The following is a 15,314-nucleotide window of genomic DNA, read 5'->3' on the forward strand; positions in this document are numbered from 1 at the left end:
CCTCAGTATGCCAGTGACAAGGGGTAGGATACCATTTAAAACATTAACTTCAACCAGAAATAAATGTGGAACTGAAAGAACCAATGTTTTTGGTAGTACTGACTATGCCCACAGAGAGAAGCATAAACAAGATCATCAATTCCTTAGGGGGAAGAACTGCAAAAACTATAAACATGCTCTGCACTGAACTCAGAGAGATGAGATACAAAATCCCAACAGCTTCAAAGGCAGGAAATGTCACCTTTAACATTTTTCTTTCCCTGCTAATGTCACAGCATTTTACTGTGGAAATATCAGCATTCTCCATGAAACATCTTTTAGTTTTCCAATTTTTTACTATCAATACTAATAATTCTCAGTCTTTCTAACAGTAAAACAAAGTTAAAGCAAAATAAACGCCCACACTAACTGAGAATCCTGGACGGGGAATGTTTTTCACAGGCTAGTTCCTCAAAAGGAAGAGCCAGGGCAGTCATTCCTCTACCTCCTCCTGATGGCAATCGATAGGCATAGCACCAAAACAGGGTTTGCTGAAAGACAACACCTGATTTCATCAAATGCTACAATCAGTGGATCAGCAGATGCAAATGCAAAGAAGACCTTTTCCAGGTGTATGACAGAGAAATTTCAAGCTGGGCACCAGTATAGGCTGATGGCTCTGTTTTAAATTTATTGTGTAATTGACTTAGTTGAAGAAAAATGGCAAATGACACCTATAGAACAGAGAAAGGATGTTAACAGTGAGACACGATTAGCCCCGCAAGACAGAAGAGATTAAGGCAGTCAAGGATATAAGGTTTGAAAGCGACTGGAGATGCAAAAGGTGACTTCCATGTATCTATTCATAAACTCAAGAATATATATAGCTGAGTTAATTAATATAGTAAGAATTAATATGTGCCTGAGTTACCTTTTCCCTTAAGAACAAAAAGAAATGATGATTAACAGAGAAAAAAGACAGAGGGAAAACAAAACACCCAGAGATACCCTATAGGTATCAAACATTTTATTTATTTTTTAAAGAAAATACAGCAATATACATGATTACAGAATTATCACTGTAAAACAAAAGGAATTAAATGGCCCAGGTCCAAGCACTAGTGACCTCACACCTTTTCTTTCGTACCACCATCACTCAGAAAAATAACATTATCTGAGAAGAAATAAAAAAAAATTAATCTTCAGGATTGTTTTGCCCTATTGCAAGCCTGTACACCCACAAAGTGTTGAAATAAGTTGCAAAGATGTGTATTTCAAAACAGAATAGTTCATAAAAGCGCCTGATACAGGGTTCTTGCTCTGTCTCCCCAGAAAGCTGACAATTCAAGGTAATTATATATACTACAAAACAAGTGCTTTAAAACTGATGAAAAGCTGCTGAACAGTCAAAGATACCAGAAACATTTTAAAATAATGGTTTAATTCTTTGACTACAATCTCTGTCAGTTACAGCTTATTTCCTTTTTGTCATTTTCAGTATGCACTACCATGCCATCAACCTATGGGACTGCAGGAAGCTCATTATTTCATCAAGCCTCAGTAATTTCTAAAGCATTTTGAGACTGGGGATATTGATCACAAAGAAGAAACCATTAGGATAAATACTAATTAAAAAGAGACTTGTTTCTCCTGTCCAGCTATTTATAAACAGCAACCTATGGCACTGCCGCTGAACTGTTCATGTGAAAATTTGGTTACTATTGTTTTAAAAAGGCTGCAGAGCAGAAACACCCAGAACTGTAGTTGAGTATTTCTCTTCTCTCCTATCCCATTTTTTCAGATATACTTGTGTAACAGAAATGTTTGCTTTACTACCCAATTACTTTAACCCTCCCTCAAAAGCCACAAGATAGTGGCTCTGTGATTCTGTGATTAAAAATGTAGGATGCTCACAGTATTTAAAGGCTGGAGGAAAAAGCTGAGTTTCTCAGTTCTCTTCTCCATTGTGCCTACCCATGGGACAAGTCTACTCCCTATCCATTCTGTGCTCTTCTTACCACTACTGGCTACCACACTGAGGTCTTCCTAAATTCCCCATCAAGTTAGCCCCACGTAAAATCTCTTTCACAAACAGAAATCCTTAAATTTGGTAAAGTCTCCGTTCTTAAACAGGAAGAAAAAACGTCCTGCCAAACCGAGAAAAAGCTATTAAACAACGTCTGCTTAGAAAAGGAAGTTCTTAAAACACAAGAGTATCTACCTCCTGCCCCGACTGGTTTGCGTGTACAAATGATGCAAGAGTTTGCAACTATGCTCTCACTTTGCGTCTTCACAAGCAGTGCCAGAGGACACCTAGTGGTACAACTTATTCATTCCCTCAAAATCCCCGAGTGTGGATACTGAGGATGAAGACAAACCAAGCTCTATTTCAAGGGTCCTCCACTCCCTCCCCATTTTAAAAGGGCAAGATACACCTTGGTATGTGGTTCCTTACCTGCTATAATTGTTGTGGCCTGTCGTCTCACATTGTTTTTATCTGTATATTCACCATAGTCTATCTTCCCTTCAACATAGATGCGAGCGCTGAAAAAAACCGAGAACTTGATTCTGGTCAGAGAACTGTACTGCTGTTTTCTCCTCTATATTTGATCCCGAATACACAGGAGGCTTTTGCATCATTTATTTGTAGCAGGTCTGCTAACTTATTTTATGGCACTTCCATGTTAGTATAGCTCTTTTATCAATCTATTATTAAGGCATTAAATCGTGAATGACATTTGTTACTCACCCCTTCTTCACATACTGATACGTAACATCCCTGAGACCCGGTCTGAAGACAGAGATCCTGTGCCATGTTGTCTTCTGACTGATATCACCTAAGTTACATAAAAATAACAAAGTTGGATGCCGCATCTTCTTTTGGATGTAAGCCTCAGAAATTAAGTTTCAACATGTTGTGTGTTCTCAAATGACAAGAAGTTATTCGAAAATGGAAGTATACAAGCATTCAACCTCCCACTCCATACTGGAACTCAACATTCCACTCATCTGTACTCCAATGAAAGTATCGTGCAAAAGCACAGTTCAAATCAAGAGATCAGATGTCCTGGAAGACAGTGCTCATACTAGAAGGATTTCTTTTCCCCTCAAATGCTTCACACTGAACAAAAGTTAGAGAAAAAAAGACATATGTAGTTGCAGACTAGTGGAAGAATCAAAGAGAAAATAGGTTGGTTGGTTGTTTTCTCCTCTTAGAATACAAATAAGAGTATGGAACCTGCTACACCTCTGGCAACACCAACAGTGAAAAGCTGCCAACTCAACACTCTTTCCACTCCTCCAGAGAAAGGTCAGCATGCAGATGTCCATTCAATACATGCTACCAGGAATGAGTAAGACACACAAATGCATCAGCGCCTCTGCTGACCTCAAAGTAACTTCCCTGCACCCAAGAGATTTACACAGCAGCCTGAAGACAAAGCACGGTGCTACTGAATATGCAAACATGACCTTAACGTGGCGGAAACATGTCGCTCATTGCAGACTCACCTCCCTGGTTTGCGTCACTTTCTGGTGTTCGCCACATCTCATTGGTTGCAAGAGAAAATATGGTAACGGGATTTTTTCCATCCACTTGCCGCATGATAGGGTCCTGTCCAACCCGACCAAGTAACTGAACACGATTCATGGCTGAAATGCAAGGCAGTAAATATACATAGAGGTGAATTATGATTCTTGTAATCATGGCAAGTCATAAAACAGTTTTTTTCAAGGGCCAGAACAATGAATTTGTGCACCTCCTAAATGTTTTGCAAGCTCTTGTGACTTTCAGCTTATTCAAGCTCTGCATATGTTTGACTGCCCATACTATTATCACTGCTGAGTAAGCTCATTTAGAAAGCTAAAGATTCTTCATTCTTTCTGTTCCTTTGTCATCTTTTTCACAGACACATCCATATGTCACTTGGGACTATTCTGCATTTCCTTATCATTACTTCTACTTTTTACCATTCTGATAAAAACATAGCATTGCAATTTTTTTGTCCTTAAAACAGTACCTTTAAAACAACACAGTTACATTACTACATCCCACCCTCTGAATTACAGGATCACTGGTTTGTATACAGGCACCAGGACTAGGTGGTCACAATTTATTCCTCATTTAAGGACAACTGGAGGTGGTAAGGAGAGGACCACTCTTGCACCATGAGCATTGGAACTGAATGGTCTAGTCGAAGCGCACACCTGGAACAAAGCATGCTGGGGCAGCAGCACCCAAACAAGTCCCCCACGCACATGGTGCTCTGAGAAACAAGCAGATGAGACACCTAAAGGCAGGTATTAGACAACATGATAACAGCAAACCCAATTCACTGCCTCTGTTAAAGCACAACTATCTGTCTTTTACAGGTTGTACTCCATGTTAGGGCTTCTTTCTTCTCCCTCTTAAGGGCTGCCTGACTGGACAACGATCAGATAGGAAGCTGCTTTACAGTCTGTTTGTTTGAAACAACACATTCCTAGTTTTTGTATTCAAGAGCTACCATTCCTATCATTTTACCTCCTGAAACATTCTAAAACTGAGACAAAACCCAGAAAGAGTAAGAACTAAGTTTCATCTCAGGAGGTACTTACACCTTTCAAGAACCAATGAGCCAACTGTCTCAGACTCATGTCTTACAAACTGGCGAAGCACCTGAAAGAACAGAGAGATGTTAGTTTCTGAGACACAAGGCATGAACAGTATTGAGTATTGACATTCTTTTACACTTTGTTTTCTGAACACTGATAGAGGTTTTGCAAGTACATTCTTTCCCAGTGACTTATGGGCAGATTGAGGGAAGAAATCTGTTCAGCTGAATGAAGCCAATAAGATTATTGAAAGAATAGCTGGTCAAACTGGGGTTAAAAATCTGTGTAGTTAAAAGCATGGTCCAAAGGCACATCTCCAACAATTATTTTTGGAACTTGCTGGTAACTACTGTTTTTCTGTAACTCACAATAGGAGGGCGAGAGGTCTGAAGCAAAGGGGTTGTTGGGTTGGTTGGGCTTTAGGAACAAACACAGTTTGAATAGTTTCATCAATTTCCTTCTTCAGAGATGTGCAAGATGTGCCCAAAAGGTGTGCCTATCCACTGCCACAAGCAGGATTATACACTGACAATCCATTGTTCCAAAGCAAAGAGGATATCAAGGGCACAGAAACCCAAGCACTGCAGCTAAACCCAAACGAGAAAAAAAAAAAAGAACTGACTTGATGTTGGCAACTATCACATCCTAAAAGAAAGGAGGAGAAAAGTCACCCAAACACCTGCAAAAGGCCCATAAGAAGGAACTGAAAGAAAAGCTCATCTCGTGTAACAAGGAACTTGCAAAACTTACAAGGAAGGTGGGACTGACAGATCTGTGTTGAAGAGAGGAGCTAAACCAGGAGAAATGCATCTTGCAGAATGGAAGTTCTTTGATACGTCTGTGTAGGTGACCATGCTTTACTACCCAATTATTTTAGCCCTCCCTCACATACAACTTGCAAAATAAAAGTTTTGATATGTCTGTACGATTCATATTGATGTGGACACAAATCATCTAAGACTCATTCTGCGATAAGCTGCATCTTTTACCTCATTTTTTCAGTGCCACAAATAAAGGCACCCACAGCTGCAGCTGCTTCACATAGGAAGCCATGCAACCTGTGAGCTGAGGCTCTGCAAGCATCTGTCCCCTTCCACCCCAGCCCAGGTGACCAGCTTCTGTGTGGGCACCTGCAAGCTCCAGCACCCCAGTCACTTGAGACTATTTTGCATATACTTATCTTGACTTTTATTTTTTTCCATTATGATAAAACCACAGCATTGCATTGTCTTGCCCCTAAAGCAGTAACTTTAAAACAACAAAGTTGCACGCTTAGACCCCACCTGCTGAGTTACAGGATTGCTAGTTTTCATACAGGCACCGGGAGCAGGCAGACAATTTATTATTACACTTCACAATAAAGTCACTATTAATAGCTTTAAATTGGAAGGGGGAAGATTTAGATTAGACATGAGGAAAAAAAACCTTCACAAGAAGGGTGGTGAGACACTGGCACAGGTTGCCCAGAGAGCCTGTGGATGCCCCATCCCTGGAGGTGTTCAAGGACAGGTTGGATGGGGCCTTGGGCAGCTTGGTCTGGTGGGAGGTGTCCATGCCAACAGCATGGGGGTTGGAATTGGACCACCTTTAAGGTCCTTTCCAACCCAAACTACCCTGTGATCAGTTCTAGTCTGTGATCTAGTGGGAGTTGTCCCTGGCCAAGATAGGGGGGTTGGAACTGAACAACCTTTAACATCCTTTTCAACCAAAATTATTCTAGGACCACTCCTGCAACCCTACCCCTGGCAGGGGGGTTTGAACCGGATGATTTTTAAGATCCTTTCCAACCCAAACTATTCTATGATCAATTCTGTTCTATTGTCTAGTGGGAGTTATCCCCACCTGTGGCAGAGGAGTTGGAACTGGACAACCTTTAACATCCAGGAGAGATTTAGGCTGGACATTAGGAAAAAATTCTTCACAGAAAGGGTCATTGGGCAGTGGAACAGGCTGCCCAGGGAGGTGGTTGAGTCACCTTCCCTGGAGGTGTTTAAGGCATGGGTGGACGAGGTGCTGAGGGGCATGGTTTAGTGTTTGATAGGAATGGTTGGACTCGATGATCCGGTGGGTCTCTTCCAACCTGGTTGTTCTGTGATTCTGTGATGATCCGGTGGGTCTCTTCCAACCTGGTTATTCTAAGATTCTATGATTCCATGATCCCTATAGGAAGTATGGTTACAAAGCTGCCTGGAGAAGGACCTGGGGGTGTTGGTTGACAGCCAACTGAACATGAGCCAGCAGTGTGCCCAGGTGGCCAAGAAGGCCAATGGCATCTTGGCTTGTATCAGAAGCCAGCAGGTCAAGGGAGGTTATTTTCCCTGTGTACTCAGCACTGGTGAGACCGCTCCTTGAATACTGTGTTCAGTTCTGGGCCCCTCACCACAAGAAGGATGTTGAGGCTCTGGAGCGAGTCCAGAGAAGAGCAACAAAGCTGGTGAAGGGGCTGGAGAACAAGTCTTATGAGGAGCAGCTGAGGGAGATGGGGTTGTTTAGCCTGGAGGAGACTGAGGGGAGACCTTATTGCTCTCTATAACTACCTGAAAGGAGGTTGTAGAAAGGAGGGAGCTGGCCTCTTCTCCCAAGTGACACAGGACAGGGCAAGGGGGAATGGCCTCAAGATGTGCCAGGGGAGATTCAGACTAAGTATCAGGAGAAAATTTTTCACAGAAAAGGTCACGGGGCAGTGGCTGCCCAGGGAGGTGGTCGAGTCACCATCCCTGGAGATATTTAAAAGGCGGGTGGATGAGATGCCCAGGAACATGGTTTAGTGGCAGATGGGAATGGTTGGACGATACGCTCCAAGAGGTCTTTTCCCACGTGGTGATTCTATCGCCACAACTCATATTTCTAAGTGAATTGCTGTATCCTTTCTACCCCGTACTCCCACCCCCTGCTTCCCAAAAGAGGTCTTCTCCAACTCGGCGCTTCCGATTGCCTTTCAACCCAAACCGTTCTAGGGCCGCTCCTGCCTCCCTCGGAGCCCCGGCAGGGGATCTTTAAGGTCCCTCCGGTCGCCAACCCTACCCTGACTCCGCGGGGAGGGCTCCCGCAGTTTCCCCCGCCCCAGGAGCGGGGTCCCTCCCGCGGGTACCTCACCTGCCACGCCGGCCGCCGCCACATCCCGCTGCCGAGGGGAAAAGCCCGAGCGCCCCCCGCCCCGCCCCGGAAACGGAAAGGGAGGCGAGCGGTCCCCGCCCCGAGAGGGACCCGCACGGAAACCGAGGGCTCGGCGGATCCGGGCCGCGGGTGCGGGGCAGCGGGAGAGACCGCGCCGGCGATGGTTAAAAAAAAAAAAAAACAAAAAAAAACACAACAAAAAAAACACAACAAAACCCATGTAATTAAAATCTTTATTTGCGCGCTTCGCTTCGTAAAAGGTAAGACCTTACACAGTTTAAAAAGCCGTCGTTCGAGAACAAGGTTCAGCAAAACCTGAAAAAAAGCCGAGTAAACCGGCTGAATTGCTCTCCCTGGTGACGCTGCCCGCAGCCCAGACGGCCCCAGGGGCTCAGAAAGGCGCTTTGGAGGCGGTGGGTTTAAAAATACAGACACTTCAGATGGACAACTCAGAAAAACCCCTTGACAAGTCCTAAAAAGCCGCTGCTGATGTCCCTCCGCTGGTTCACAGGCAGCTGCACCACGTGTAAGATACCGCAAGGGAAAGAAATACACAAGCCCAGCTACCAGCACACGGTGGTTACCTACCCTGCTGCCAGCAGGGAGTCCTCGCTGACAGGACATAAAAGAAACGGGGCAGCAGGGATTCATCTGAAACAGCTTAACCAGTTACATGATTTTGTGCTTGCTGCTGGAAATTAAGGGAGAGAAAGTTTCCCTTCCGCACGCAAGACCCCCTGAACTCCAAGTGCATCTTTTTTACTCTTTATCCCCCAAAGAGAAGCACCTCAAATTGCCCCCAAGCCCACCAGGACTGCTACGTAACAGGTCTCTCTCCTGATGTCCAGTTAAATGGTCCCCACCTCTTCACTCCTAGGAGGACCCAGCTGTAAATTCTGCCTCTATGTACTGCCACCATCTCCCCTCTAGAGAGACATAGGTGGCCAGTGTTAAGACCACAAAAACATCATCAGTAACAGGCTCCAATTAAACAAAGAGGGAAGCAAGTGGAAGAAATGCCATACTTTCTGTTGCATGGCAAAACTACTGATAGTCTGGGACAAGACCAGTTACACAAGAAATTAAACAGAAGACTGAGGACAGTGATCTGACGCTTGTAAAGTAGTCGTTCATCACTCGGCCAACATCTCTAACTAATGAGGGAACCAAAAACCACAACAGGGAGAGCTAACATGGGACATTGGTCCACACAGACCCTCTGGTTTCACAGGGCTATTCAGCAATCAATTTTTTGGACAACATAAAGTTCAGTAACCCAAAGTAAAACTAACTGAGCGACAGCTCTTCCCTCCCACCAGGCGCTTGCTGTTCTGCTTAGAAGAAGTTTCAGACTCTTGCAGTTTTGCATTTCCTAAGGGCTGGTCCTTCATGAGGGTTTCGGCCAGGCGGGCTGCTTTAAGTTCCCTGCAGCGGGGAGATAGGAGGAAGAGAGGAAGAAAACCACATCATGCATGAGTTACCATCAGCTATAGAAGAAAACCATAACAATCTCACACAAAAGCGTTACTGCAGTACTCCAGCATCCTTGGAGAGGTGAGACTTTTTACCCCAGAGGGCAAGAGTTGCCCTCTAGAGTTGCTACTTCAAAACAGATAAGTTCTGATGGTTTACCCAGACAAAACTATGTACCAGGTCAGCAACACACCCGCACCAATATAAAGAGTCCCAAACTCAGTTTCTTCTCCCATTGGTTCAAATATCTGTGAATGGTGGAACTTCCATCAGTGCCATCTCATGCAGCACAAATACCTAGTAAAGGCACTGGTTTCTTTTCCATTGCTTTTTTCCCCTGATGCTTGCAGCTCTCCCGAAACATATGCCCTCCTATGGAAAACCTATTCCCCAGTTTACCACTGCACTCTAAGGGGTGGTGGGGCATTTCCTACATCCCAGACCCTCAAAACACTACTAACCAACAGCAGTGAGAGGCAGAAAGCTCTGCCAGCACCTGATACTTCTTCTGCATTAGTCCAGTTCTCAGTGCAGTATCAATTCCTCATCTGCCCACTGGCTGCATATTGTATCAATACCACAACCACTGGGGATGGAAAATAAGTGTGCAAGCTCACTTCTCTAATTTAGCCATTTCCTCAAAGCCCAAAAGTGAATCACAGCTGCTTGGGCACTACAAATCCTTGCTACAGCCCCATCACCCTCCCTGCTCCAGGCAGGGGAGCTGACTGTGTATTGCCACACATTTGGTCTCCCAACTCTACCAACCTGGTAGGGGTGACAAGCCTGGTGACAAACACTTTTGGTGCTCATGTCTTCTCCTCTTCATGCCCAAGCCAGCCCTACCTTTCCAGCATAGCAGTCTTGCACTTCTCTACGTTTAGCTGCTTCTGGAGCTGCACAGCTTTTCCACGCAGAGGACTGAGAACTGGATGTTTAATAAGTGCTGTGGCGGTAGGTCTTTCCACTGGGTCAGGATGGATCATGAGCTAGAAGGCAAAAGAGTTCAGCATTTAACACTCCCCCTGTCACATGCCAGCTGGAAAAGCCTCCATCCTGCCAAGACTACTTCCTCACCTTGAGGAGTTCAAGAAAGTGATGAGGAAGCTTCCGGGGGATTGGTGGGATATTGCCTTCGCGAATGTGGTGCCACATGGCCCCGTTGTGAGGCAGTGGCGCTGTGCCAGCTGCTAGAGCTACTGTGAGTGCCAGAGCAAAGATGTCTGCCTTTGGCAAATAGCAGTATTGCTGCAGAGAGAAGATAAACAGTAAAAGAAAGGGAACATCTTGCTATACTGAACAAAGGTGGGTTGGGATACCAGCTTAAAAAGAAACAGCTGAACAAATGCATGACACTGCTTTCACCATCCCAGTTAGCCATTTTCTTGGCTTTACAGTGCAAACATTGATATCATAGCAGGTAGTATTGGTAACTGATAGCATGTTGGGTTGCAGCCCACAACATTATGATCACTGCAGCAAATCCAGAGGATGGCCTAGAAAATGCATGCCTCCAACCTTTACCACAAGGCAGTAAGCTAGCCATACCATGCTCAAACTGAAGACTGCATGCCATATCACCAAATGTAACAGATCTTAAATCCACTTACAGCCCAAAAAGGTACTGTTGCTGAAATACCCAAGCTGATGAACATATCCAACCTGGTTGTTACATACATATTCCCTTTTTGTTCACTGGGTACAGTGGCAAACCTGCAGTTGTTTTAAGAGAGGTGTTGTGCCTCTCGCCTATCTAGGTTACCTGATCAGTGCTTGTAAAAGGCATTTGTCTGGGCCCATGTATTCCTCACTGATCACGTCACACAGTTTAATCTCAGCTAGGTGTGTAAATTAAATGTTTCCAAACTGATAAAGGTTTTGACTCATTCATCCCTCACAGGTAGTATAGTTGCAGTGATCTAATAATAGTTACTTATGAAATACGTTAAATACTTACATGGCAAGACCTATACTATTCTTAATGAAGTGTTAATTTTGTCAATTTCACAGCCAGCCCAGATGCAACAATGAAGAGATAGAGCAAGGAATATGCCAGACATTATTTCACTGCAGTTGATATTGTCCCACTTGCTTACCAACCTGTTTTCCCCCACCACCCCACTAGCAGCTGTACCTCTTGCAAAATCTCATTGGCCAAAAACCGTCTGTCTCCTTCCTCCACCTGGGGGTTTGTTATTGATGTCACATGGCCAAGGTCACCTGAGACAAAGAACAAGCAACTAAAGGAGGAAATTGATGTTGATCTCCGCCAATAAAAGCTTGCTTTTTATAGGCACCAACAGAGCAATCAGGAAATACCAAGTAAGAGAGCAACTATGCTAGTCAGGAATCTGGGCTTGGACACAAGCATGTGAGTTTTCTAGGACTTGTCTCCATAGAGGAATTAATTCTGCTAAGTAGCAGAGGCATTCAGGTCTATGCTGTCAGTTTTGGTTGAAGAGACTTGCATACATCAGGACAGAGCAATATCAAGCAGTAATGAGCAGCACTAATCTTAAGCCAGCTGTAGAGTGGGCTAAAACCTACCAATCTTATACACCACACCAGAAGAGAATTCATCTTCACTGTCACTCTCTTCCTGCCCAGCAGGGCCTGCAACTGCCATCTTGTGACAGATGAAGATATTACCTGCAAAACAGTGAAGTTAAGCAATGGTATGATATCAGTAGTCAGACAGCAGCAGCCTGACAACTTTGCAGAGATCCCACCTGTCAAGCTAGTTCAGCTTTGCAGCCAGAGGCATTATGCACATGCTTTCCACCCATCATTCTGCTTTCTGCCCAGCTCACATATTCAGCAATACAGCTGACAGGAGACTGGTGTATCTTGTACATAAAATATAATAGTGTAATTAGCTTTTCTGCCCCTCAGGCTAGAAGTACGATTTCAGCAGGAAAAAGCTCCACTGTAAGGATGTAAGGATGTGATGGGGTGGGGTTGAGGCACACAGAGTTGCATCCTCAGCTGCGAACAGGATTTTTTGCAGGAACTGTAATCGCTCAGGGTAGATAGAATAAATATTTACTTCTCACTTCAGCTCTCATACACAAAGATCAAACGTTGCAAAACAAATAACAGCAATTAAGGAAGCCCTTGTCTTTGTTAGCAGCCCTACTTTCTCTTCCAGTAGGAAAGTAATCCAGGCTCACGGGAATCACGATCATGAGACAGAAGTAAAATGCTGCCAATGCTTTAGAGCAGCAGTAATAGCAAGATTAAAAAAAAAACCACAAACCAAAAACCACACACAAAAAAAGCCCCCAGCACACACAAGACATTCACCTTTTAATGCAACGTCCTCTTTCCTTCGTGCACTCTAATAGGTCAAGTTAGAAGGACCTATTACAGGTCCTAGCCGAGAGGGTCACTTGGAGGACACTCCACAAAAGGAGGAGAGGACCATACTTACTAGGTTTGATATCCAGGTGCACAAGGCCAGAGTTGTGGATGTATTTTAGCCCCATGGAGACTTGTAACAATATTTCTTTCAGCTCAGTTTCTGGCAAATACTGGCCAACCTTTACATTTTCCAGCAGCATATCTTGAAGACTCCCACCTAGGTGAAAATAGTCAGACTGAGACCTGACATATATTTTCCAGAGCAGCATGTTTTGAAGTAGCTTAGTAGAATCTATTGCTCAGAGCACTGTAAGGCTTATTAGCAACAAACCCTGACCAGACCCGCTCTATATTGCTCTAGGAACTGAACTCTGATATCACTATTTGGATACAGCCTTTCCATTGCCTTGGAGTGCCATGCCTCCTGCTTGCCAAAAGCCAAGCTGAGCAACTCCAGTTACACCTACTGCACCAGAAGGGCTAGCCTGGTAGCAACGCTGATGCTGCAAGTGAACAGTGAAAGTTAATTACTTTTGCCATGCTTACAAACAGAAAGCAGGTATGTGAATGGTGGGGCAAGTAAATCAGGTTCCCACTAGCAGATTTTTGATTGAAGAACTTAAAATGATACAGAAACAGTTTTTCTGGGTCTCCATTAAGGCACTCTGGCTGTGTCAGGACTAGCAAATTTCATGGCTTCTCTCCCCATCAGCCTGCTTTTTACCACTTCTGTTAGTCTCAGATGTTCATCCACTAGAATGCATGAAATTCATCAATGGTGCAGCAATGATCACCACATTTCATGGCTACCACGGTCAGATTTGAAGTCATTACTCCAAACAGCTCTCACCGCTCATCATTAAGCCCCAAAACTGCAGGAGCAGTTGAAAGGTGAGAGCTACATATTTGCCTCTGGTAACCAGAGATGTCCTTTTGAATGTCTCCCAAACAGTGTTACTTCCCAAACACTCTTAATTCAAACTGAAGTAAGAGTGTACCATTCTGCCTGTAGCGCCCCATCTACAGCTTACTGCACTATCTAACTCAGTTCCTTTGCAACTGTTGAGTCCTTTCTTCTAGTTAAGGTGCCTTCATCTCAACTAAGTAGCCACTCTTCAAATCATTACTCCCCTTCATTAAGAAGGGTTCATTGCCAAGACACATTGCACTTAAGTTAGCTGCTCTTGAGTCACTCATACCAGGCTTTACGTGGGCAGTCCCAGATGCAGCTGTAAGCATCGGCATGGGGAATAATTTTCCAGGACAGCCAACACAGAGAAACAGTTTTAGAATACCTCAAATTATAGAGTATTTGCTACTTGAAAGACATTAGCTCCACTCAGAGCTTTGCCTAACTGTTATGAGCTCTTACTGGATTCTCCACGGAGCTGTAGCCCAAGGGCACTTTACTTTGTTGGAAGTCAGACCACACCATGTTTAATTACAACAGGTCACCGCACTCATCCCAAGATCCCAGCCTTTAAAGATGTCACAGCTCTTACCATTGCAGTACTCATTTTGGATAATCATGTGATCATCTTCTGCCCATGCAGAGTAGTAGCGCACAACATGGGGGTGGTGTCCAAGAACAGCGTGAGCATAAACCTCACGGAGTGCCAGCTGCCTAAAGAAGCACACAGAGAAAAAGTAGTGGGAACAGAGTGCCAAGGTCCTGATTGCGACTAGGAGAGGAGGCTTGTTTTGTAGTCTAGCTTGAAAAAGAGAAAGCAGAGGGATTTAGGACTTTCTACTGGGCTTTGGCAGATGGACTGGCTCTCACAGCTGCTGAAGCAAAACCTGCCTTTGCTCAAATAGGCTAAACAGCTGTCAAGAAAGAAATATTGAGCAAATCTTTAATAAAAAGAGGCAAACAGTTTTGAAGATATTGCTTTAGCATGCAGGACAACACTGGGTGGTCAATAAAGATATGAGCAGTGCTGGCCATACAGCAGGGCAATAGCATGCCACAAAAAACTATTTGACAGTTATTTTAAAGACACTGGCTGCAGAGACCCAAGGAGTTCAGGTAAGCGTCATCTCACTTAGTAATGCATGTGGCTTCTTCCCTTTCTCAGACATTTATATCCAGTAGCCCTGAAGTGCAACTTCCCCCACTCTCCCAACTGTTACTTGGGAGTACGACAGCAGCCAGTTTTTGCTCATGCCACCCCTCAGATACATATACCTTCAAATCCACACTTCCTCCTTCCCCATCACACCTCCCAAGAACATGCCCATCATTTCAACTGACATTTTCTAGCTACCACACTCACTCATCCGAGGATCCTGCCAGAGGCCTTTTGGAGCGTTTGATGGCATAAACACATCCATCAAGGCGTTTGATGCACTTGTAGACAGAGCCAAATTCCCCCACACCAATTTTTTCTAGTTCTAGGAACTCCTTCTTGTAGCGGGAAACCATATTGCTTTCTTTCAGAGGACATCTCTACAAGGTCACAAAAACAGCAGACAAGTATGAATTAGAAGTCTTAGATAATAGCTTTTCTCTTTTTTTTTTTTTTTTTTAGAGCTGTGTAGCACTTGGTCTCACAGAACACCCACATTGCTCCCTCTCCCATTCTGGATGTTCATCCAGGCACATGAACAGGTGCCCTGCCAGTTCTCAAAACACAACCTTTCACTTAAGCATGTTGTGATTTTTTTCTGACCTACTTAACAAATGGCCTGGTCTGGCCAAAGGGTTTTGTTTGTTTTAAAATTGTGACTCCCTAGCCATAGAGGTAGAAATTGCAGCTAAGGAGAATTTTATTCTAGATGGCTATATGTGCCTA

General features: G+C 44.2%; 1 pseudogene; it reads right to left on the reverse strand.

The window, feature by feature from the left end:
- Positions 1–976: 976 nt before the first annotated feature.
- On the reverse strand, positions 977–14,952 carry LOC138721540 (wee1-like protein kinase 2; annotated as a pseudogene).
- Positions 14,953–15,314: the final 362 nt, after the last annotated feature.

This window comes from Phaenicophaeus curvirostris, chromosome 1 (genome assembly GCF_032191515.1).
Source record: "Phaenicophaeus curvirostris isolate KB17595 chromosome 1, BPBGC_Pcur_1.0, whole genome shotgun sequence".
Classification (NCBI taxonomy): domain Eukaryota; kingdom Metazoa; phylum Chordata; class Aves; order Cuculiformes; family Cuculidae; genus Phaenicophaeus; species Phaenicophaeus curvirostris.